General features: G+C 36.3%; 1 protein-coding gene and 1 long non-coding RNA gene across 6 annotated transcripts in view; one reads left to right on the forward strand and one right to left on the reverse strand.

The window, feature by feature from the left end:
* The window catches only part of LOC102007469, a 42,550-nt gene extending 36,175 nt beyond the window's left edge, over nt 1–6,375 (reverse strand). For both annotated transcript variants that reach the window (XR_001235205.1, XR_261997.1), the window contains exon 1: nt 6,258–6,375. This is a non-coding gene — a long non-coding RNA (uncharacterized LOC102007469). The remainder of the gene's footprint in view (nt 1–6,257) is intronic.
* Park2 (parkin RBR E3 ubiquitin protein ligase) overlaps nt 1–24,171 on the forward strand; it is a 1,289,129-nt gene that overhangs the window by 741,680 nt on the left and 523,278 nt on the right. The window lies entirely within an intron of this gene.

Raw genomic sequence — 24,171 nt, forward strand, 5'->3', positions numbered from 1 at the left:
TCCCAGCAGGCTCTGAAATGCATTCAATTGGACATTCCAGGTTCAGGGAAGACTGTGCTATATCTCCTTAGTATTATAAATGTATTGTGCACGTTGGTAAGAACCAGACTTGTTTTCAGATATATTTCTCTTAGAGGTGCTGAACCAGGTTACCACTTTGCCTAACCTCTTCTCTAAGTAAATAAATTTAAAAGAAAACTATCTAGGAGCAGCACAGATAAGACTTTTCATCATTTCCAGCCACTGTAGTGTTCACAGGGTGCTGTTTATCCTAAGCAACTGTCCTCCACTTACATAGAGAAAGGCCTACTTGTATTTTTAGGAAAAAATGTAATTTCTGTTCAATTAACAAATTTTTATTAAGCACTTATTAAGTAATTTCTAAATACTATAAAGCATACAAATAACAAAACCTGGGTCCTTACCCTGAGAAATACCTTGTCACCCTAAGGACTTTATAGGAGAAAAACATATAGACACTAAAAAATATATTTCTAGGCACTTGGCGGGACAGTGGAAGATATAAAAATAGTCAGGGAAATTTCATCTGTTCTGGGAGTTTAAAATCTAGGGTGTGACACATGTCATGAGCACAGTCATATTTCTCTGGTTCTATTCAAGGGAATTCATTTCTAGCTTCAGGGTAGAGGTACTACTGGAACTGAGCCTTGAAGTCCACGTAGAGGTGGCAAGAACATTATCAGTGCTGGCAAAGAAGGAGCAAAACAAAACAAAAAATCTAGCAGCATGTATGGGTTGATGCATCATTTGAGTTGGCGGGACCCTGATGTGTGTGGGAGAGATACTGGGAATAAAAGGAAACACAGGTTTGTGTCAAACTGAAGGCTTTGAATGCAATGTAAGGACCTTATTTCATATGTCAGTGGGAGCTACTGAGGGTTCAGGAGAGGGAGAGTGATCATTTATAATCTGGGTTTAGGAAGACAGAAAAATAGCAGGAAAAAAACCAAATAGAGGATGATATTGATTCCTCTTTAACTAGGATCGAGGCACCTTTTTAACGGGTTATACTGGGTTTACACCAAGGTAGTAGTTTTTCTACATATATAACTTATGGATAAAGGTCAACTTCAAGACAAAGAGTTGTGAAACATCTTCCAAGGAGCCTATGGCTTCTCGAATTTGTCAGAAGTTCAGGGAAAGCCGGGTGTGGTGGTGCATACCTCTAGTCCCAGCTACTCGGGAGGCTGAGAGGGAGCACACACGGGTCCAGGAGTTCTGGGCTGCAGCGCGCTACGCAGAGCAGGTGTGCACACTGAATTGGGCATTGATATGGTGACCTCCAGGGAACGGGGGCCACCAGGTTGCCTAAGGAGAGGGAACTGGCCCAGGTCAGAAGTTAAGGGAAAGTAAAAATTTTTAGCTCCTCAATTATTTCTCCTTCCTCCATTCCTTGTGTGTCAGGTCCCACGTGAGACAAGAGCCTGCCGATAGGACGTTGCAGTTCCACTCTGCTTATGTGTTTTCACCAATAAGGACACTGTGACTTCAGTGACAAGCCCATTGGCAACCCACCTCCTCTCATTCTTAGCTAATTCATCTCTCAGACTGACAGCTTAAAGCTGGTTTTCTCTGCTGTCTGGCCTTGTGTTTGAACCTCAGTGCTAATCCTCTTCATCCAGGGACACCAACACCTAACGAAACATCTCTGTGAGCAGGAAAACCTTTAGTAGATGAGAGACCAGATGTGGACATCTTGCCTGCTCAAGCCACCTGATCTCAGTAGAACTGGCTATGTATATACTATGTTGATGGTAACACAATTTTTTTTTCTTATCTTGCTGTATAACAAATGAAAAATAAGTTCTGAACAGAAGTAATAGTATACTCGTACTTTTTGCTGTTTTGAATTTTTTCTGATTGGGACTCTGATAGCTGAGATTTTTCACCCCACTTCAGTTCTTACACAGTAAATTCTGCTTTAAAGTTAATTTTGATATTTTTCCATTGCTGTTCTAAACACTGAACTGATTACCCTGACAATATGGACAAATTTAATCTTCTATATATGTAACTTGAGGATAAAGGTCAAAAAGGAAACATGTTCTCTCCTCCCTTACAGATAAGAATGCAAATAGCTAATTTCTTTTGAAGTTTGTAAATACAACATGATTTCTGTTTCTTTTTAATATTAAGTAGCCCAGGGGCTGGGGATTTAGCTCAGCGGCACAGCACCTGCCTGGCAAGTGCAAGGTTGTGAGTTCGATTCCTGGTACCAGAAAAAAAAAAAAATTAAATAGCCCAATGTGAGTGAGCAAAACTTCACCCCTCACTGTCTACATGGAATAGAAAAAGGGTTTTTTCTGACAGTTTTCTTAGCTATAATGCAACCAGTCATGTGACATGTGTTTCTTTGCTTTACAGGGACTGTCTATAAAGCTACTACTCCAGTAGACTCCAACTTTCTATACAGAGAGGTCGTAGTGCCCTTCGTCCCTGACCCTCAGCTTGGCCCCAAGAACACAGATTCAGTCTCTACCGATGAGGGTGGCTGAGCAGGAAAAGTGACAGTATGACATGCCAGGCATTCCCGGCAGAGGTCCAGAGATGTCAGAGAAAGGAGTAAGGACTTATTTCTGATGCAAAAGGAGACAGAACAGAAAGAGCAGATGCAGTGTATTCAGCATGGAGAATCACCAGGCTGGGTGATAGGGCAGGTGCAAGGAAGCCCGGAGGTGAAAGAGCTCACCAAATGACCCTCAAAATCCTCCCCAGCCCTTTGTCAAGTTATCAGACTCCTTAAGCCGCTAGCCACACAATGTTAGGGGCAATATCTTGAAATTATACCAAACACATATTACAGATAGCATACATATGGTGGAGAAGATGGAATGAAGTTGAATAACATGATTTCCATTTTTCCTGCAGTCTGAGCAGTCCGGCAGGCTTCCCACTTTTACTTCCTGAGAGCTTCTTTAAAGCATAAAATAGTCATTTGTGAAACTGCATTAAATTGTTATAGCCTCCACATACATTATCCATATATTACGTCATACATCCAAAAAGTACTTGTTCATTGGTGCCTTTGTCAAAAACGAAATAAATGACAAATGTCATTTTCCTCCTCCACCAACCCAAAGCTCGGCACAAACGCTAGCAATAATGATTGGTAAAGGACAGCAAATAGAGATTTGTACTTTGCTCATTTCTTTACAACGTGACATTATCATTTTCTATCTCCTGATGCCTTCATAAAGAAGGCTGGATATTGGCAGGGGCATTATAATATGTCTACAATAAGCTGATGGACAGTGAATTTAATGGAAAATCTTCAAGTTCACTCTTGAGGTTAATATGCCTAAAATACCTTAAAATAAATTAAAGCACTTTCTGCCTTAAGAAGGCATTAAAAATAGTTTGATGGCATTTTAGCTGACTTTAGAAGTAAGTAGCACAGTTCTTTGGCAAAAAGACCATTTGCAAGCCAGATAAGAATACAGATTTCTTGGGGCTGGGGATTTAGCTCAGTGGCACAGTGCCTGCCTGGCAAGCACAAAGTTGTGAGTTCGATTCCCGGTACAGGAAGAAAACCAAAAAAAAAAAAAAAAAAATACAGATTTCTTGTCTTCCCTGCATGTGTCTTAGAAAGAAAACCTTCTTCATTAATCATCATCCTTACAAATACCTTTCTTAAATTTTTGCCTCACAATATGTCCTTATCGATACTCCAGTCCTTTTCTTTTTTCTTTTACCTACTTTTAAAAGAGTATATACTATATTTTTGGTTATAGATGTTTCATATAAATTTCTCTTTCCCACTTTAGACTGTGGTTTCAACTTTAATACCCCTGAATAAATTATGTGAACAATATTTTCTCATTTACTTTGTTGCTATAAAGGTGCTCATATTTCTTGATCAAATCTCTCGTGTTTTTCCATTTCCAGTAAGTACAATGAGAGCAATTTGCAATTCCAATATCCTGCACTATATTTGAATTGAAACAAAAAGAAGCTTCCAAGAACAAAACCTTGCTGAGTGAAGTAATTTTAAATGCCTTTAGTTCAGATAAGATTTTTTGGTGAAAACAGCAGTAAAATGCTCTCCCTTTCCCTCGAGATTCCTACTGTTGTACCACAGAGGAAAAATAATCTGTAATTATAATGACTCTATAGGTACTCCAGGAAAGTTGGTGGCTCAAGGGCCATATTTCATGTTGTTTATAATATATAGGAATACGTTTTTGTTTTCATTGTGCATGCTGGTGCCCTCTTGTGCTTTAGTAATAACGTTATGCTTATAAGAAATGTTTCCACCTAACAACTTGAACCAAAATTAAAATGCTCACTGTCTGATCTGTAAATGCATTTCTATCTGATCCTAAAACTTTACAACAATACAATTCCGTATGCCCTGTCTTCCTTACCATCTCTTATTATAATTTCTATCAACCTTCTCTTTTTTTTTTGGTACCAGGAATCAAACTCAGGTCCTTGTGCTTGTGAGGCAGGTGCTTGTGCCACTGAGCTATATCCCAAGCCCTCTATCCACCTTCATAGCCAGCCAGTGAGCTCTTCGGTTCTGTCCTGTTGGCCATCATGTCCTGTGGTCAAACAAGGCATCATGAAGCATTGCATGGCAATGTGCAGGGAGAGCTTACTGTACTTGGCAAACAAGGGTCCCCACGAGAGTCAGAATTACGGTGGCTGTGTTTGGCCTCAGGGAAACTGGGCAGTGTAGTCCTGTTATAGGGTGCACACACACTGGGAGGAGGACTTGATCCTTTTTTCTTGCCATACGTGACATAAGCATTCCAAGTTCCAGACAGTCACTTTCTGGCTTCTGACAGGGCTCTAAGATGACAATGAACTTATAGTCATGAAGTGAATTTCATTAGCCTTTTATTAAAGCATCAGCAAAAGAGGGCATAGAAGCGGTAAGCTGGCTAAGCTCATGAGGAACACAGTATATATTATCAAAAGCCTTTATGTTCTCTAGTTCTAAAACTTCTAGTAAGTCCATAATACTTCTTAAAAAAATGCAAATTTCTTTTCTGGTATTCTGCTTCATTTTTATTTTTAAAAAATTTAGCCTAAAGCATAGTTGAAAGAAGACTGTATTAAACAGCCTTGTATCCTCCACCTGGCTAGCTCCACCAACTCTAAACATTTTTTTAAATTGGTGCTGGAGATTAAACCCAGAGCCACACATAGATCTAGCATGCAGTCTACCTCTGGGCTATGCTCTCAGCCGTACTGTGAACACTTTGTCACGTGTCTGTTTTCTTCTTTCTCTCCTCTGCCTCTGCTCACATGTACACACCTTTTCTGTTGCATCATTTGGAAGTAATTTGTAGACACAGTAAAGTTGTCACACAATCCTGGGTTGTAGTCAGCTGCCATTCCTATTTATTCTTTTTCTGGAACAATTCCAATACCAACTTCTTTAAATTGTTCAAAGTATAGCTTTTAAAAAGGATAGTCACACATCTCATGAAAATATAAAATGAATACATGTTAAAGATGTTATTTAACTTGTTAATCTTTGAGGAAATCAGTAAGATGTTAGAAACTAGTGCAAAAGAGAATCCAAAGAACAGCCATCTCTAAGCAGGCAGGAATGCTTCAATTTGCTTGAAAGTAGACACAGAACTGGCTTGCATCAGTGGTGGTGGGGTTCCACTCACATTTCTAAGAGACAAATTCTATCTGTATCTCTATCAATACAATTAATTTGCATTAATGTTAAAGTTATACAATAGTTTAGTCCCAATGAATGGCACATACCTACGGAATCATGTAACATAGACTGTGCTTGACAAGTCCAGTGTCTCACAAACACCCAGGAATCCTCTCCTGTTTCTATATCAAAGGCTTTCAGAATTTTTCATGAATGTCTTCTCTGACTTATGATGTTTTTTTGTGGGTACCTAGAATCGAGTTCAGGACCTCATGCTTGCCAGGCAGGTACTACGCCACTGAGCTACATGTTAGCCCCCAATTTATGATTAGAATGCTCTCAAAAATTATTAATGTCGCAAAAAAGACTGGTCTCATTAGGTTTTTCCTAACTACATACATAGGTGTGTTAATTTACTAGACAGCCCTCTCTGACTTTATAAATCTAGAGCCATCTAATGTGAGTTACCTTTAAAGCCACAAAATTATTTCTGAAAATTTTCACAACAAATTTTGGATTGTTGAAAGCCTCCATATTTGGTATTCTATGACTACAAAACTAAGTTTAAAACTCCCTCTGCCAGATAATCTATACAACTTATGAATGTGAGTGAACTCACCTCTTGAAGTCCTGAAAATCTATAAAGGCTCCTAAGGTGCCAGTAACTGACCTGACTTCCCATCTTTGTGGCTGGAGCCTGTAACCAGGCAACATGCAAGCTTCTGCGGAGTGTTCTGTGTGCATGTGCAAAATCAGCTCTTGTTCCTTGGAGCAGTTTGGGAGACCTGATGATATAAGAATCAGTCAGACAGACATTTCAAATGCGCCTACCTTGTACAATTCATTTGTCCAATTATTTTCTGAAAAAAGGGAGGATTTTAATTGAATCTGTGAAGACTTACATTGCCATGAAAATAACTTAGTAAGAATGTCTGAATTCTTACTGAAATGTCAATAAAAATTGGGTATTATTTTAAAATGTTTCATTTGAGAATAGAAAAGTAAAATCTACTAGATTTCTTGTACACAATAAAAAATAAGCATAAAAGACTTTTTAATATATACAGAAAATAAAATATAACATTAAGAAGAATATAAATAAATAACCAAAAGAAAATTTTCTTCACCCGTCCCTGTAATTAATTCTTCTGTGGGATACTGGATCAAATGTGTGACTTTATTAAAAAGAGTCCAAGAAATCCTGACTGAGCCAGTAATATATTTTAAATATATTAAGAAATCTATACTTCAGAGATAAATATTTGAAACGACATTAGTTTATAGAGTACTTGATAAGTTTTTAGTACTTTTCCAAAAGTTTCTAAGACTGTCTTTTGTTTGTCATTAGGACAGGAAATAAAATGTAATATTCTGCATCAGTTGACATAGTGTTTCTCCTGAAAGTAGCTGCACATGGGGCAGAAAGGCACTGTGAAATCTCCCAGTGCTTTCCATTTAGCATGCCAATTCTGAAATGTTTATATTAGTAACATTTTACAAACACAACCTAGGAGAGACTAGATCTTCAGATCTGAAAATCGTTCCTATACAACTCTTAAAATAACAGCACTTTAAACAAACCTATTTCCAGCATCTTTCTATTTCTAAGGTGAAAAAGAAAACAAAACAGAAAAAAACAAACTGGTGATTTTCCAGGACCCTTTGGGAAATCTAATAGTTTCAGGTTGAAAACATTCTGAAATTTTACTTTCTTTTTTCTACATTATGAGTCTGATTTGGGGAGGCAAAATTAAGACTTATTAGATGATATTTGAGTACTAGACGACTATAGGATCATGGGTGAGTGAAAACAAAACTCACTTCTCAAAGTGACAAAATAAATTTAGAATACAAGTAGAGAAGATTCAGAGTTATAAAGAACCTGAGCTCTTTCTTAAGAGATAAAACATTATTTTTGCCTTAAATAGTCAAAGGCCTAAAGTCATAAAGCACAGAAATTTAGGAATTTCAAACAGAATAAAAAATAATGTTTTATCATTATTCTGATAAAACAGATAATCTCTGTTATGTGGGCAGATTAGATAGAAGGTAAAGGATATGCACTTATGGAGTATATTTTTATATGGTAAGTCAGTTCATTTTATCATGGATGAAGGCATTACATTGTGAGTGAAGGCAGTATATTGTGAGTCAAGTATAATCAATAAACCAATGAAGCAAACTCATCAACACTGCATAATCTTTTCTGAAATGTTAACATATTTCGTAGCTTTTTAAAAGATACAGCAATTTTAAACCAGGATAAATTTCATTCTCTAAGTGTATTTCTCATTGTGTTTTTTCATACTGTGGGACAAACTGACACTTTAGTTTAGGACAAAGTGTGTCCCAGAGAACCCTGGGGGATCCCGAAATATTTTCAGGTGAACCAATGAGGTCAAAGTTATTTTCATGATGATAACAAGATATGTAGTTTTCCAGAGGCTACAGGATCACAAAGATACACTGGAGATGCAAATTTGAAAATCTGCCAGTTGTCTTTTTAAGCCAGATGTTGAAGACATTTTTATAAAAATGTGAAAGGGTGCCATTTTTCTCATAAGAATTTATGAAACATATCATGTAATTCATGTTAATAATGTCCACTGAATTACTGCTGTTTTCCAAGCAATATTTTTTTTAAATTTCTGTTTTAGTTTTTAAAACAACGAATATTGATAATTATAATCTATTTTATGAACTACATAAATAAAACATCTTTAGGTTACTCAGTAATTTTTGTATAAACAAGCAATTCTCAAAACTCTTGTCTTTGTTCTTAGGAGGAAAAGCACATATATTTTTCTCTGTTATTATATCTAGTAACACAATTGTAATTACTCATATAAAGCTCTAATTTTTAACTTCTATTTAAAAATATAATTCACAAAAAACTCACTGAGAACTGCCTATCACACATAAGCACTTTCACAGACTGGCAAAATTAACTGACACACAAAACATAGGTTGTTACAGTCACACACATACCTTTTCTATCCTTGTAAAGTGGCAAAACTAAATGTGCTCATTGCCATCACAAAGACAGAACTTTTCTCTAGCATGTAAAGGTATCCAAATTTGATACTATGCCTAGTAGTTAATGTTTCAGTATTCTTGTCATCTTACTTTGAAATTTTCTGAATATCTCATGATTTTCCATTAAATAACTTACATTCATGTTAGTATAAGGTTATAGGTTACCTAAATCTTGAAATCATATTTAAAGTAATATTTTACAAGGCATAATTACAGGTTATATAAATTATATAATTATGGTTGATTATAAATTGTATAAGTAGGATTCATTGGATACAACTTTACATTTTTCATAATCTTGAACATTATGTAGGCATACTGTTGGCATGTTTGAGTTATATAAGTTTAGGAAACACAAACTTATATAAAATAACACACATGCTTGTTTTGTAATTGACAGTGATATGAGAAAAGATAATTATATTTTCAGACCAAAAATGTTAAGCTGATTCAGTTGTGAAGAATTTATCTTAATTATGTAAACTTGGATTTTTTTATACTTCTGACTTTTTACTTTTAATCTAATATACTTAAAATGTTAAAAGTTTAGTTTTTTCCTATAAATTTAGGAATTTCAAGGTACAGAAGCATTTATTTATCTCTTTAAACATTATCAAAACAGAGCTCCTTTAATTTTAGGAGACTATATAGTTTATTAATGCTCTCCAGAAATAAATAAGCATCTCACCGTCTCACAGTGAGAAAGAAAGGCCTTTCCAAGTTAGTGACACAGTGATTCACAGACAGACGCTATATGCCAAGAATGGACATGCAAACACCCAACTCACTGGTCTAACTACTGAAGCTGCTTTTTCCCAGTGGGCATACAATTGTTGATTGATTTAGGATCAAAATAGACAAACAGGCAAATAAACAAAACCAGAGCAGATTCTTTCTCTTGTCACCCAACAGATAATACCTCCATCACCCAACTGCAGGCTTTACAAAGTGCCTAGAAGCCAGGTTTCCCATAACTGTTGCCCCCACTTGAGAATAACTCACTAGATGTTCACAAATCAGAATGAAAAGGAAACATAAAATCTGTAAGGGCACACACCACGCATCTTGGGCAAAAACTGTTATGGTGATTTAAAAAGTAGATAAAATCACAACTCCCAAACAAATTATAAGGAAGACATTGCAAGGATTTTATTTACCTCATTAAGTAATGAGGAAATAGTGTAAAGGACAATCCAAGGAGCAGAAACATGTATCTATAGTCATGCATGCTGAAATGAATCTCTTAATAAATGCAAAGCTGACATCCTTGGATGGGAAATCAATTGATCCTCCATAAGACAAACTTCATAGACATGAATGGGTGGGAGTGGTCTTCTTTAAACCAAGGGAATTGTTCTGGCATGTATATTGATACTACGGTAAGCTGAGCAAAATGTTTTCTGCTTCTTGACTTTTGCTACATTCACCCCCATACCTTGAGTGTTGGCTTATCTCTCTCATTATGCAAGTATTTTTGATAGACTTTATCCTCATATTTTTATCTTGGCCTGCAGTAGACCACCCTTCAACTCCCATCAGAGAGGACCAGACTGTTGATTTACAGTTTCAAAGCATTTGTAGATTTACAAAAGGATTTATAGAGCTAGAAAAAGATGGTAGAAGCTTTTCACTGTCCCGCTAAACTCTATGATAACCTTTTATTCAAAGGATATATATTTTCCTTCCCTCTTCATGCTCTGCAATTCCCTAATTGGTAAGAAATGAAATCATTTTGTTCTCTTGAGGTCACAGTTTTGTGGTAAGTCCTTCTCCAATATTTGATCAAATGTATTCTGATAACCATGGCTAGAGAAGCCTTTCTGCCTTCCAAAGGAGGAAGTAGAAATAATCCATAAGTAGTCATCATCAGTACTTGTTATAGTTTGTGTCTAAATGTCCACCCAAAGCCTCATGCAGTCATGGGGAGTGGGCTTTGCAGAAGAGGCTGAATCTAGAGTTTGTGATTAATACATGGTCCAATGCTGGGATTAGGATGTGAGTGCTACACCCGCCCTAGGGCAGGCAACCTGCAGACAATACACAGGATGGAAAGAGTCTTGTCTTTCTTTGTTTCTTTTGTTGTCTTCCACTACTGTGAGCTGTTGCCCCCTCTCATGTGCCATCCTGTCTTGGAGCCAGCTGATTATGGAGCGAAACTTCTACAAACCATGAGCTAAATAAACCTTTCCCTCCTTAACTTTGGGTGTCAGGTATTTTGTCTTAACAACAAGAAAGGTAACTAAGACAGTACTTGTATAATTACAAAATATTAAACATTGCATTTTCTTTTTAAATTGAGACAAACTGTTTCCTGTTTCTTTCACAATTCTTTCACAATTCTTGTCCTCACAGTTAACAGGGGCACCTGTCCCTTTCTCAGGACAGCTTATGCTGGACTTAGGAATGTCTGGGTGCTTCAGGAGGTAGAAGACACCACCAGCCACTGTCAGCTGTGATATGGGTGAAATGACCCTCAGGACATTTCACTGGAATGGTTGCCTTGATAATAGTTGCTGTGTGTCAGGTAGAGGCAAAGGACAGCAGACAGGAACTATAAGTCATAAGGTAGTGCTTTTTAAGAAAAATTTCTTTGTGTAGTAAAAATAATATAAAACTGTCCCCCTGGAAACTACAGAGCTAGTAAAGACAAAGTTTGGGTGACTACTTTTGAAAAACCTTCCTATTCTGAAGTAATGTGATGAGCAATATGATGTGACTTAACCTTTTGACTTAGGCCCTCCTTTTTTAAAGGTTTGTTTCTCTTCAATGTTTGGATCTATATCTTGTATCCCATGTTTATCGTCCCCATGATCTATCCTAAAGACGAAGTGTTTGCTCAGACACGTCTCATCTGCGAGTAAACTTATATGCTTCTTTACAGTTTTCCTTCTTATCTCTGGCCTTTTCATTTATTTTTGCTCAAATCCCTCTCCTCCGTATCAAAGCCTCTTTAAAATGCATGGTCTCCAGTTGGAGTAATCTGGGCTCCATCTGCTGAGCACCTCAAGATGGAAGCCAATATCCTGTGTGTGTGTGTGTGTGTGTGTGTGTGTGAGAGAGAGAGAGAGAGAGAGAGAGAGAGAGAGAGAGAGAGAGAGGTATGCTTGTGTGCCTTGTGTGTTGGGGTTGATGGGATATGCCCACAGATCACTTCTGGAGCCACATGCTGGTTAGATGGCAGGTGCTCATGCTCTGATTCTCTCAGAATTTGGGGAGTTAGAGAGAATCTCTTTTTGGTAGTAGCAGTTTGTATAAGCCATTCAATTCCCTGGTTAATATCAATGTGAGGGAACAGCTACCCCCTCCGGAATTCCAGAAGCTCCTTGGTAACAAGGGTGCTCTAGAACCTTGTCTACATGCTTAATGATTCTGTTTGTAAAGCCTGGCCAGCAGTGATATCTAAAACAGTATCACAGCTAAATATCTTGGGTTTTGCTTTTTGTTTCCCTGTAGTTCAGTTTTGTACTTACAATGGTTACTCAACCACCCTTATTTCAGCTTCTTGATCTAATTAGGATAATAATGTTAACTTTACTTCCTTATTTGAGAATCAAATGTGTATTTATATGTGAAAGTATGAGTGGCACAAAAAATCTGAAACATTATCTCAGAGCTATAGTGATGTCTTTGGTAAAATAAAATCTTCCACTGACAGTAGCAAGGTCCTGTCTCCACCCTGAACACGCCCAATCTTGTCTGATCTCAGAAGCTAAGCAGGGTTGGGCCTGGTTAGTACTTGGATGGGACAGTAGCAAGGTCCTTATTAGCAGTTTATTTGATCAACATCAAAAGGCCACAGGCTGACACACACCTGTAATTCCAGTACTCTGGGAAGCCAAGGCAGGAGGAACTCAAATTTAAGCTCAAGCCAGGTAATTTAGTGAAACCATATCTCAAAATAAACAGGTGCTGGGGATGTAGCTTAGTGTGAAGGTCCTAGATTCAGTTCCCAGTACTGCCAGGGGAATAAAAAACCCATAGTCTACTTACTACCAAATGTGACTTTGTGGACTACAGTGACCCAGCCCCATGGAAAACCAGGCACAGACTGAGACTAACCTGCCGTCCTGCAAAAGACTCCACTACTGCCTAGGATGCCACATCTGGCCTGACCACACCCCCACAGGTTCGTCCAATCACTTAATTAGTCATTGATTTGATTTCTTTGGTTGCTTTAACAAATTATCACAAAGTCATTGGCTTAAAGAAATATAAATTAGTATCTTTTAGTTCTGTAGGTCAGAGGTCAAGATGTTGGCAGAGCTCCGGAGGTGCTCAGGGAGAACCTGATCCTGGCCTTGTCCAGCATCTCGAGGGAGCCCATGTCTCTTGGCTCTCTCCCCTTCCATCTTCAAAGCCATCAGAGGCCAATGTAGCCATCCTCATGCTGCTTTACTGATGTTCACAGTCTTGTTTCCCATTCTGCCTTTTATGGACTCATGTGATTATACTGGTACCACCTGGATAATTCAGAGTCCTTTTCTTTGAAGGTCACTGATTAGCAACCTTAATTCCACCTGAAGCTTTAATTTTCCCTTGCCACATAAAGAAATATATTCACAGATGTCTGGGATTGGCACATAGCCATCACTGGGATCATTATTCTGTCTACCACAGAGATTCAGTGACTTGTGAGAATACAGTAATACATGTGAGTTTTCACTGTGTGGGAACATTAGTATTACAATGAAATACTCAATCATGTAGATAATGGGGGAAAACACATGTCCCACTGAGAACTGATACACTTAAGTAGATTGCTAAATTTTAATCTTTGATCCATTATTATTCCAGTTTTTTCCTGAGCCCAATATTTGGAGAGCAATTTTTCCTTGTTTTTATCTGTACATGGTACATTGTTCCTAATAGATTGCTCTAGGCACCTTCTACACATTATTTATTATTGTACACACGATGAAGTCACACTTTATTTCATTTCATTAATAAAATATTAACTTACAAAATTGTTTGGGGTAGAAGATAATGTGGCTATCATTCATCTAGCCTTATAACACCCACGTCTCTGGCTGGGTAAACAGATCCCAGGAGGTTTTGGGCTGGCTCTCCACACAACCTGCCCTTGGGGAGGGACTGCAAGCCAGGCCTTCTGGCAGCCAGTCTGCCTCACCATTTCATTTTTCCCAGGATAGAGTGCTAGATTCAGGAAGACCCAGCTGTGATGCTAATGATTTCCCACCCTTGCATAAAACAAAGGAAATACCTTCCTTGTTCCTTCAATTATGAAAATGAGAAATCTCAGTTACTTATTTAGGAAATGATATGAGTCACCATGAAATTCATATGTCACAGAGTTAACTCTTTTAGAATTAAAAATACAGTAGCACTGAGTGTATTCTCAATGTTGTGCAGCCTCTGTTTTGCTGAGAAATATTTCACTCTCCCGAAATAAAGCCTTAATCCATTAGGTACTCACCTCCATTTCCCCATCCTCTCGGATTCTGACAAGCACAGATCTACTTTCTGTCTCTGAAGATTTGCGTATTCAGAATATTTCATATACAGGAAATCATACCATGTTTGTTCCTCCATGTCTGACTTCTTTCACTTAGCATGGTATCAAATGCATATATTGCATATATCTCTGCTTAGTTTTTATGACCAAACGATATTCTATTGTAGTATATACCACTTTATTTTTGTTACCCATTCACTTATTTACAGATGTTTGTGCTATTTCTATATTTTAGATATTGTAAATACTGTTGCTATGAATATTCATGTATATGTAGGAGTGTATTTGCTGGATCACATGTTAATTCTGTGTTTAACTTTTGAGAAGCCTAAGCCCATGTTAGACCCAAAATGACTTTTTTTTAGAAACTCTCTCATGAGCCCCCATTTTAATTCCAAAGATTCAGACCTTTCCCCTTTTCACCTTAGTGATCTTTACTTTTAAGCATTGTAAATTATCAATGCTTCCACTGTCTTTCCAAATATCATTGCTTAGTGTCACTTCAAGCTACCATAACAAAACATAACTAGGTGGCTTATAGAAATGGAAAGTTATTTCTGACAACTCTGGCAGCTGGAAGCCAAGAACAGACTGTCAGTATGTTCTAGGTCTGTTGAGGGGCCTCTTCTGGGTTGCAGGCTGCCAATTTCTCTTTCTCTCTCTGTCTCTGTTTCTCTCTGTCTCTCTGTCCGTCTGCTCTCTCTGACTCTGTGCCTCTCTGCCTCTGTGTCTGCGTCTGTCTCTGTCTTTCTTATAGGGATTGAATGTGAAACCTTTGCACTGAGCTACATCCCAGTTTTTTTTATTTTGAGACAGGGTCTCACTAAGTTGCCCACACTGGCCTGGAACTGGGAATCCTCCTGCCTCAGCCTCCAGAGTGCTATGATTACAGACGTGTGGCATCATACTGGGCTAGGAGGCTTTCTTTCATGAGGACACTAATCTCACCCATGGAGACTCCACCCCTCATGACCTAATCACATCATAAAGGTCCTACAACATCATATTGGTACTGGGATTTTTTTTTTTTTTTGGTTTTGGTTTTGGTTTTTTTCCGGTACCAGGAATCAAACTCATGATCTTGCGCTTGCCAGGCAGGCCCTGTGCTGCTAAGCTAAATCCCCAGCCCAGTAATGGGATTTTTAATATACTTAATCCATAACAATAAACTGATTTCAATGTTAGCCTTGCCACATCATTCTAGAACAGTGATATACAGACTGTTCTTTTTTTTTTCCTGCGGAATACGTCTTAAATAACATTAACAGTACTTTAATTTATTGTTACAGCAACTTGATTGAGTTATTTATCTTGGTATAATTTATCTTGTGAAGTTATTTTAATAGCTATTTTCAAACTGTCATTGCTTATGTCTATTAAACATAAAATTTTGTTTAGATTGGCTTCTTTAAAAAAGAAGTTTCTTTTTAGTTTCTTTTAAAAATACATCTACTCTACTTTCAAATGTATATTATTTCCCTTTACCATTCTCTGACCCTACTTCAATGAATGAAAGTAATATCTATTATCATCTTTGTTTTTTGTGTTACCTCTGACTTCCTTCTACTGTAATTTTAATTGTAACCTCCTTTAGCCCCTAAGTTAATATAATATCTATTTTATTTGCATGCATTGTTTAGTATTGTTTTTCAACTTAAAAATTTGTAAGCTTTATTTTCCTCTATGTAAGACATAGTTCCGATACACTCAGAGTTTTGATGAGATAGTTCCTCTGTAAATACTCTGTGGACACTTTTTATCCTCCTCAGAATGCATGAGAAAAACTTTGTGTGTACAAGTGGGTTTGGAGAACCCATGAGTTCACTGTATAGAAAAAGATTATTAGTAGAGAAGGAAGCTATTCAAAGAGCATTTAAGAAAGCCAATAGCAAACTATAAAACAATACCCATGTAAATGTATTTTTCAGTTTAATGTATATTACCTATTTTACTCCCATAAAATATCCAAAGCTTTCATTTTATGTCCTGCAGTCATTCTAGAACAAGTGGACTTTAGAGTTACATGTTCTCATATGTCAGAGTCTTACATATCCAATTATAAATTACTGCTTTTTGAAAAAAGAGCCAAAGATTGGATGGGGCTTTATATAAAGGCTTAATTTATTTGTTTTTGCTGAAAGACAAGAGTTTGAAGCCACTGCAACACTTTGTGTCACCTTGTTCTGATCTATATGGAAAGACAGATACCACCTATTAAGTTTGTTGGACTTAGACTATATTTCAAAGAACCCTGTATGTTTTCCTTTTACAGTATGTTCTTTCACCTGTTTCCAGAACTACAGCTGCAATAGACAAAACAGACAGTTCACAGAATTATACATTACACAAATCTGCACATAGCTAATGTTGGGATGAAAAGAATAAAAAGGGCAATCTTGGTTGAAGCAACACAATCCTAGGAACACAGTGCAAAGAAGGACTAATGTATCAAGAACTCAATTGCGGCACCACCCTAAACACACATTTCCTTTATGCATTAGGAACTGAAATACGTGATCCACACTTTCTACTTACAAATAGTCCAGGTCAAGAGAGCAAGTATAAGCAAAGCCAGAAAGGTTCTCTGAGCTCCTGGAAGGTGAGAGAAGTTGAGGCAATAGGCCTCAATCTCACAACCATAACACAGAGGTAGAACTGAAACAAGGAGATACCGACTGAACACATACGCAGCCACAAGAACATACAGCAGGGAGATTCAGCCAGGTCTGATCTCCAGTTTAAGGTATGTAAGCTTATGTCTTTTTTAGTACCTGAGAGATTCTCTTCAAGCCAATGCTTTCCTTCAGCCAATGAGTAGAAAATGCCATTCTCTTCTGCTCCTGATGGTCAACTGGTCTTGTTTCCATAGAGACAGAGTATGCATGTGTTCTGCATAACACAGTTAATTTGAAAAGTACTTAAACTTAATTACAGAACTGAATTCATCTTTGGCTGTACCATTTACTAGCTGAGTGATTTAGAGAAAACTTTTTGACCACTGTCTACCTGATTTCTTAATTTTGAATTGGGACTAATAAATACAAATCTGAAAGGAGAATTGTAAAGCAGAATTGAGATGTGTGAAACATCTAGCACAGTTTCTGGCACACAGCAAGTGCTTAATAAATAGCCCTATTATTTTATCCTAATTGTCATAATCAAGGGTACCTTACATATTGTTTATTTTTTTCCAAGTGAGTCCTGAAGTTGTTTGTATTATGAGTAGATTTAAAACTTGAGAGGGACACCTAAAGTTTGTGAATGAATTTAGTCATGTTTTCAATGCATTTGGTTACAGGTCTCTGTAATTTAGACTAGTGAAATGTAAAGTATTACCTCATTTAGATACCAATTTGTAATATATGAGATACCAATTTGTAATATATGAGATACCAATTTGTAATATATATAATATATATAATGTAACTGTTATATCTAGCCTAACTTTTAATTTAATATTATTCTCTCAATATATATAATGTAGAGATTAATATATAATATATATAGAGAGATTTTTAAAGAACATTTCTCTAAAGTGAAAGGGACATGCTATTTTTTCAAATTGAAAAACTGCATTTTAACCCTTAATGTAAATTATTATATATTTAGATCTTACTAGGTATGAATTTGTGGAATTTTATTACATAAAATTAATCTTTATATGAGAAAACTTCAGGAGAGTTTTAATTTATAAAACTGAAAAATGTTTTTATTTTATCATTGTTTGGAGGCTAGATATGTTTTTTCTTAAATTCACTGAACATCAACAGAGATGCCCAGTAGGTCCCAAGCATGTGGCTGGTCTGCCCTTGACTAGCCCTGGCCCTTTCTGTGGGTGTTCTCTGCCCCTTGTTTATACACATGTCACTTTCACAGTTTACACTTTCACTGAAATGAATTGTCTCATCTCTCTGCCTGTTAACTGTGTTTAAAAACAAATCTAACATCGAATTTCATACTGAAGATATGGTGAGAAACTGACTGCTTAGAAGAATCAATTCCCTCGTGTTTTTTTTTTAACAGCTTGAAAATCAGCATGCTTGAAGTTTATGCTGCATGCAAATAACTTTCCCTGGGTGTCTGAGTATTTCTGCGCTCCTAGAGAATAAGTCACATATTCTGTGCTTAACCTATCTGGACTTTCCTTGAAAACTCGATTGCCAACTTGGTTTAGGAAAATGATTTGGGCTATTAGACCTGAAATTCAGTCTGACTTCTGAATTCTTGAAATTCATTCATGGATTCAAAAATATTTTTTATTGAAGCCTTTCTGTGGTGTGTCAGGAACTTCACTAAATATTAGGCCTACAAAGTCGAATAAGTTGGCCTTATTGTTGCAAAGACTAAACATAAACGAGCAGGAAACAAAAAGAAAGAGCCTCCATATATTTGGTAGGCAGTTTAGAGAAGAACATATGGATGGCTGAACACAGGCAGGCAACTTGTTCACATCTGGAGGTCAGTGAGGCCTTCCTCGAGAGAGAAGCATTTCTCTGGGGTCCAAGAGATCAACAGGACGCAGTATCAATAATGGGAAGTGTACATGTATCTATGTGTGTGTGTGTATGTGTGTATATTATATATAATTTTAAAGAGAAAAGAACAAAAACAAAGACATAAAACAGCACAAAAACAATAAATACAATACAGAATTTCCAAACAAGGTAATAGGAAATTGACAATTGTTGTTGTATTACCTATTGTTATCTTCAAAGTGCTATTCAGATAACCAGACATGGGCATTAAACATTAACTGTTCCTTTCAATAAACCAATAGAAATAAGTAGTACAACTATCTTAGCTGTCTTGTGTGTATATATATTTTTTTCCTTCCTTCATTCTTTCTTTTCCCTCATCCCAGTTGTTCCTTCCTTTTGAGCAGTTACTTCCCCTTTCAGAATATCTATCCTATCTTTCAGATTTTATTTACTCTTTTAAGTTCTTACACTAGGGAGATAATATGATGTTTACACATGTGAGTCTGATTTATTTCACTTATGAGTATGGTCTCTAGTTGTATCCATTTACCTATAAAAGCCTCAAGTTTACCTTTTAATAGCTGAATAATACTCCATTGTATAAAAATATCACATCATTTTTATCCATTCCTCAGTTGATGGGCATTTCGGTTGCTCCCAAGATTTAGCTATTACACATTGCACTGCTGTAAACATGGGTGCACAAATATCACTGTGGTATGATGTTTACAGTTCATCTGAAAAATATCCAAGAGGAAAATAGCTGGGTTGAATGAGACCTCTAATCTTAGTTTACTGAGGAAGTGCTAGAATGATTTCCACAGTGGTTACAGCAGTCTACATCCCACCAACAGTGGAGAGGGGTTCCTTTTCCCCCACAACCTCTCCAGCATTTGTTATTGGTTGATTTCTTGATGATAGCCATTCTTACTAGGGTGAGATGGAATCTCAGTGTTGTTTTAATTTGCATTTCTAGAGTGACTAATGATATTGAACATTTTTTCATGTGTTTATTTGGAATTTGTATTTCTTTATCTGAGAAGTATTTATCTCAGATGTATATTTTTGGATAGTGTCTCTGAATTTTGGGGCCTGATTTTTTAAATTCTTTATATGTTCTACATAGAAGTCTTTTGTCTGAGGAGCAGTTGGCTAAATTTTTTTCCCAATATGTGGGTTTTCTTTTTACTCTGTTGGTGATTTCTTTTGATGTGCAAAATCTTTTCAAGAAGATGAGATCCAGGTTGTTGATTCTTTGAAGTATTTCCTATGCAGTTTGGTTTTTGTTCATGAACTCTGCCTACCCCTATGTCATCAAGATTTCTACCTACTTTCTCTTCCAGTAGATTTAGTGTTTTTGTTTTAATATTTAGATCTTTAATCCACTTTGACTTATTTTAGTGCATGGTGATACACATGGGCCTAGTTTTAGTCTTCAGCATGTGGAGAGCCAGTTTTTCCAGCACAATTTATTAAAGAGGCTATCTTTCTTCCAGTGAACATGTTTGGCCCCTTTATCAAAGATAAGGTGGCCGAGTATGTTTATGTTTGTGGCTGCATCTGTTAGTCTATGCCATTGATCCTCAGGTCTGGTTTTTGTTGTTGTTGTTGTTGTCATTGTTGTTTTGTTTTGTTTTGTTTTGTTTTTGGCCAATACCATCCTGATTTTATCACAGTAGTTTTGTAGTATAATTTCAAGTCAGGTATTATGATGCCTCCTGCTTTGCCTTTGTTGCACAGAATTGCTTTTGCTAGTCTGGGTCTCTTCTGGTTCCACATGAATTCTAGGAATGTTTTCTCTAGAGCTGTGAGGTATACTGAGGGTATTTTAATTGGGCTTGCACTGAATATGTATAACAATTTTGGGAGTATGGCCATTTTCACAATGTTGATTTTTCCTATCCATGAGCAAGGAATATCTTTCCATTTTCAGAAATCCTCTTTGATCTCTTTTTTCAGAGTAGTGTAATTTTCACTGTATAGATCTTTTACTACTTTAGTTAGATTGATTTCTAAGTATTTCAATTTTTTGGATGCTACTGTAAAAGATATAATTTCACTAATTTATCTCAGTGTGTTTGTTGTTTGTGTATAGGGATGCTATTGATTTTTGAGTGTTGACTTTGTATCCAGCCATGCTACTGAATTTGTTTATTAATTCTAGGAGTCTTTTGGGAGAATTTTTGGGGTCTTCCATGTAGAGTGTCATGTAATCTGCATATAGTGATAATTTTACTTCTTCCTTTCCTATCCTTATTCCTTTTATTTCTCTCTCTTATCTAATTGTCCTGGCTAAAGTTTCTGGAACTCTGTGGAATAGGAGTGGTGGTAGTGGACATCCTGGTCTTGTTCCTGATTTAAAGTGTGAAAGCTTTCAGTTTTTGTCCATTTATTATGATATGGGCTGTTGGTTTGTCATAGATGGCTTTTATCAGATGGAGGTAAAGTCTGTCTGTGCTGATTTTCTGTAGGGTTTTTATCATAAATGAGTGTTGATTTTTATCTTTGGCTCTGTTGGTATGATGTATTACATTTATTGATTTGTGTATATTGAACCATCCCTGCATTCTTGGGATGAATCCCATTTACTCATAGTGTATAATCTTCTTGATGATTTGCTGCATTCTATTAGCTAGTATTTTATTGAGAATTTTTGCATCTATGTTCATTCGGGAGATTGACCTATAGTTCTCTTTCTTACTTGGGTCTTTCTCTGGCTTTAGTATCAGGGTAATACTTGCCTTCAAGAATGAGTCGGGGAGCATTGCTTCCCTTTCTATTTCATTAAAGAGTTTGAGAAGAATTGGCATTAAATCTTCTTTAAATTTCTTGTAGAAATTAGTTGTGGGGGCTGGGGATTTAGCTCAGCGACACAGCCACTGCTTGGCAAGCACAAGGTCACAAGTTCGATTCCTGGTACAGGAAAAAAGAAAAAAAAAAAGAAATCAGTTGTGAACCCCTCAGACCTGGAATTTTCTTTGTTGGTAAGTTTTTTATTACATTTTCAATTCTGTTGACTGATATTGGGTTATTTGGGATTTTTATATCTATTTGATTCAGCTTTGGTAATTCATATGTATCTAGGAAGTGGCCATTCCTTTTCTGTTTTTCATCCTATGAGAGTAAAGATTTTTGAAGTAAATATTGACGATTTTCTGAATTGTACAGAATTTGTAGTTACTTTGCCATTTTCTTTCCTTATTGCCTGGAGTTTTTTTCTTATCTTTTTTTGATTAAGTTGGCTAGTGGTTTATCAATTTTATTTATTTTTTCAAAGAACCAACTATTACATTAATTCTTTGTATTTTTTTTTAATCTCAATTGTGTTCATTTCTGCTCTGATATTTATAGTTTCCTGCCTTCTTTGGGCTTTGGGCTTGACTTCCTCTTCCTTTTCTAGGAGCTTGAGGTGCAGCATAAGGTTGTTGATTTGTGCTTGTTCTGGCTTCCTAATGTGGGAATTCACTGGTATAAATTTCCCTCTGAGGACTGCTTTCATTGTGTCCCACAGGTTCTGGTATGTTGTATCTGCATCTTTGTTTGATTGTAAATATTGTTTAATTTCTTCTTTAATTTCATCTGTGACCCATTGGTTATTCAAGAGGACGTTATTTAATTTCCATGTGTTTATGAGTTTTTGCAATTTCTATTGTCAGTTACTTCCAATTTCATTGCACTGTGGTCTGATAATATGCATGGTATAATTTCAATTGCTTTGTATTTACTTAAGGATATTCTGTGTGCTAGTATATGGTCTCTTTTAGAGAAAATGTCCCATGTGTAGCTAAGAAGAATGTGTATTCTAATGCTGTTGAATGGAATACTCTGAAAAGGTCTACTAAGTTCATTTGTTCACAAGTTTAGTTTAGTTTTGTTATTTCTTTGCTGATTTTTTTTTTTTTTTACCTAGTTGATCTATGTCTTTGTGACAATGAGGTGTTAAAGTTTCTTGTTATGATTGTGATTGCTTTTTTGATTTTTCATGTCTGTTAATATAGTTGGGTGCTCCTACATTTGGTGTATATGTATTTATTTGTTATCTCTTTCTCTTGCAGTTTTCTCTCAACAAGAATGTAGTGAGTTTCTTTATCTCTTTTGATCATTATTGATTTGAAGTTCACATTCTCCACAAACAGAATAGCTACCCCTGCTTTTTTCTGGGTTCCTGCCACATAGACTATTCTTTTCCATCCTTTGACTTTCAGTCTATAAATTTCCTTTTGAGTTAAATGTGTTTCCTGTATACAGCATATGGTTGGATTTTGTTTCTTGATCCACTCTATCAGTCTGTTTCTTTTGATTGGTAATTGAAGCCATTGACATTAATGGTTATTACTGATATGTATTGGCTAATCTTTGTCACATTATTTTCTTGCTGTTGGTTCCATACTTTTCCCCTCTGTTTAACTGCTTGCTTTTCTTGGTGATTCTTTTCTACTGTTGTTTTTGGAATTGTGGTCATTTTTATCTCCTTGTAGAACATTTTCAAGACACTATGTAGGGTTTGTTTGTTGGTCATGAATTTCTTCAGTTGATCTTTGTTGTGGAAGTATCTTATTTCTCCATCAACTTTGAAAGATGGTTTTGCAGGGTACCTAAATCTGGGTTGGAAGTTGTTTTAGTTCAGGACCTGAAATTCTTCACTCCAAACTCTTCTTGACTTGATGGTTTGTGTTGAGAAGACTCCTGTGATTCTGATAGTTTTTCCTTCATAGGTGATCTGTTTCTTTTCTCTAACAGCTTTAAATATTCTGTTCTTTTGCTGAATTTCTGGGATCTTGATTATTATGTGTCTGGGTGTAGATTTGCTTTGGTTATGGCTAACTGGATTTCTCTGCGTTTTCACTTATCTGTATGTCAGATTCTTTTCCCATGCTTGGGAAATTTTCTATAATTACTTCTGCAAATAGTCTTTTTATGTCATTATGTCATTATCATTTATGTCATTATCTCTTGCTCATTCATTGACAACTATCAGTCTTATATTGTTTTTCTTTGCCTCATCTTGTAGCTGTTATATTGTTATTTTCTGGTTCTTTGTTATTTTTAAGAAAATTTTCCTTTTAGTGTTGCTTGCTGTCTTCAAGGGGTGAAAGTCTATTTTCAGTTTCATTCAAGCAGTTTTGCTAGCTTTCAGTGGAATTTTTAATTTCTTGGATGTCTCTTTAAATTTGTTTCATGCATTCTAATTTTTTTCCTATGTTGTTCATTCAAGGTTTCCATCATTTTTCTTTGGCCCTCTATTGTTTTTAATCTATATCTTCTTTTGATATGCCAAGCAATTCTTTCATTATAGTTGTCATTTCTTTTTTATTTGAGAGATTATTTCTGATCTGATTTCCTGTATAGCCTGATGTAGTTGTTTCTTTACTTCAGTTGCTATCATTTCAAAAATTTCAGGTGTGTGACTTCCAAGTTCTTCTATGTTGATGTTTCCTGGACTTTTTCTGGTAGAGTGGAGGTCTATGGTTGCAATTTGCTCCTTCATCTTGTCATTTTCGAAGTTCCCTAGTTTTCCCAGCCCTGAGTGTTGTTCCAGGGGTGGT

The sequence above is a fragment of the Chinchilla lanigera genome, unplaced genomic scaffold (assembly GCF_000276665.1).
Source record: "Chinchilla lanigera isolate Chin_1 unplaced genomic scaffold, ChiLan1.0 scaffold00038, whole genome shotgun sequence".
NCBI lineage: Eukaryota > Metazoa > Chordata > Mammalia > Rodentia > Chinchillidae > Chinchilla > Chinchilla lanigera.